General features: G+C 34.8%; 1 long non-coding RNA gene across 1 annotated transcript in view; it reads left to right on the forward strand.

Annotated features, from left to right (window-relative positions):
* The first annotated feature begins 2,394 nt into the window (after window positions 1-2,394).
* LOC137620216 (uncharacterized) overlaps window positions 2,395-2,500 on the forward strand; it is a 12,396-nt gene continuing 12,290 nt past the window's right edge. Inside the window, exon 1 of the long non-coding RNA XR_011040019.1 lies at window positions 2,395-2,493. This is a non-coding gene — a long non-coding RNA (uncharacterized lncRNA). The remainder of the gene's footprint in view (window positions 2,494-2,500) is intronic.

Raw genomic sequence — 2,500 nt, forward strand, 5'->3', positions numbered from 1 at the left:
TTGTTAACCTTCATGTTTGTTTACAAAAGACTCCACACTCTCTCTCTCTCCATTGACTGCCAAATCATGCAAATCTGTTGGTTTCCTCAAATTTTCACAATTACTCAAAACTCTCATTATTTGTGAATTGTATATTTTGTGGATACTTTTAAGTAATAACTCCATTTTTAATTTAGTATATATTTTGAACAAATATATAAAATGTACATTGGTTCCACAAACTTCTGTTGGGTTAACTATGTTGATGTTAGTTCCAGGTCGTTTACAGAGGAAACCCGGCTATTTTTTTTTTTTTTTATAGTTCTATAGTTTTTTTTTTAACTATCGTATTTTCCATGTGTCGAATTGTTTTGAATTGTGGGAAAGTAATAAAGGAAAACAATAGCTTTGAATAATTCAGCAGTATATGGAGAGCCTGGTCTTGTAAACAGATAGTTTAACCTGTTAAATTTCGTAATGTCAAAGAAGGGTTTTTGCAATATTCTTTTTATTTAACTCGTAAATAATCTTACCCTAGGGTTCGTAGTTAAATCCACAGGATTCGTGGTTAAATCCACAGGATTCGTGGTTAAATCCACAGGATTCGTGGTTAAATCCACAGGATTCGTGGTTAAATCCACAGGATTCGCTGTTAAATTTCCTTAGGATTCGTGGTTAAATCCCTAGGATTCGTAGTTAAATCCACAGGATTCGTGGTTAAATTTCCTTAGGATTCGTAGTTAAATCCACAGGATTCGCTGTTAAATTTCCTTAGGATTCGTGGTTAAATCCACAGGATTCGTGGTTACATCCCTAGGATTCGTAGTTAAATCCACAGGATTCGTGGTTAAATTTCCTTAGGATTCGTAGTTAAATTTCCTTAGGATTCGTGGTTAAATCTCCTTAGGATTCGTAGTTAAATCCACAGGATTCGTAGTTAAATCCACAGGATTCGTGGTTAAACCCACAGGATTCGTGGTTAAATACCTAGGATTCGTGGTTAAATTTCCTTAGGATTCGTGGTTAAATCCCTAGGATTCGTGGTTAAATTTCCTTAGGATTCGTGGTTAAATTTCCTTAGGATTCGTGGTTAAATCCCTAGGATTCGTGGTGAAATCCCTAGGATTCGTGGTGAAATCCCTAGGATTCGCTGTTAAATTTTAAACTTTTGTAATTCAAATAGTGAAATATCAACTTTGTCATCATTCTCATTTCGTAGAATAAAGTTAATATTTAGTCTCTTGTGGTGTTGAAATAAGTTACGTATATTTGTAGAGAAATAAGTTAGGAAATAAGTGCCCTGTGTCGCTTGTGTTCTTAACAGGTCGTAGATACAACCGAAGGTCAATGGCAATTCTCTCTCTCTCTCTCTCTCTCTCTCTCTCTCTCTCTCTCTCAGAGGAAAATATTAATGTCTTGAGAAGTGTCTTTTCATACCCTTTATTTCAATAAACTAGAATAAGCGAACGTATTATCAATTTTATTCTGTACTGAAACTTGCCCATATCTTTCACTTAAGGGTAATATTAGAATGTTTGGTGATATCCCTATTGTTTATATAGGTTACGAGTTCTTCTTCATTTTATGAACTTGAATTGTGCCACACCACTTTTCCTTCCAAGCAAATAACATGATTTCTGGTTCAAGTTTTACATGGAAAATAACAATCCTCCTCGTCTATAGGACCACCTGTCATTTGCTTCACAGTCAGACTTCCACAGATTTCCGTCCTTGGTTTTATGTTATTAAGTGGTATAGAAGCTTCTTGACTTGGTCTTATTGCCCGTTGTACAGTCACATTCAAAAGTCCCAATCCATTACCAACCTTAAGTAGAGAATGCGTTGGGATCACTGACAATGTAAGTCGGGAGACTTTTGAATTTGATTGTACAAAAATTTCATTTATACATGAATCAGTATATTTGTTTAGTAAGAGTACTGAAGACCTATTTATTCAGGAGAATCTCGGGTTGTTAAGTGTACTTACAAATGAATAGTCTCTTACCACTTAAATACTTAACCTACTTGATTTAATGTGCTGATGTGGCCCCACTCAACACAAATAGTTTCTGCCTGATCTAGGATCCATAAGGTTTATTTCTCATATACACACTTTAATAGCGGAGAGTTGAATCATCATTTTGTGTACTCTGTTACAACTGCCAAATCTATCACAAGTCTCCCTTCTTATACATATTTTTTATAATTTTACGAGAAACTTTAGGCATTTTCCAAAAGATTGAGACCAACCTGACCTCTCTAGGACAAAAATTAAGCTCGTTAGAGCAATTTAAAAAAATTATATAGCAAAATGTGCTCGAAATTTAACCTTATGGTGGGGGTAAAAGGGTTATTAAAAAATTCTACATGTTATCAGTTTCGTACCTTATCGTAATATATTCTTTTCCATTTTTCCAGACTGTTTGCATTTCATAGAGAGCGCTGGTGAATGGCTAGGCAGAGCCCAAACGACAGGAAATATAGTCTAGATTCATAATCCAACTGTATATAAAGGTAAGAG

The sequence above is a fragment of the Palaemon carinicauda genome, chromosome 26 (assembly GCF_036898095.1).
Source record: "Palaemon carinicauda isolate YSFRI2023 chromosome 26, ASM3689809v2, whole genome shotgun sequence".
Taxonomy (NCBI): domain Eukaryota; kingdom Metazoa; phylum Arthropoda; class Malacostraca; order Decapoda; family Palaemonidae; genus Palaemon; species Palaemon carinicauda.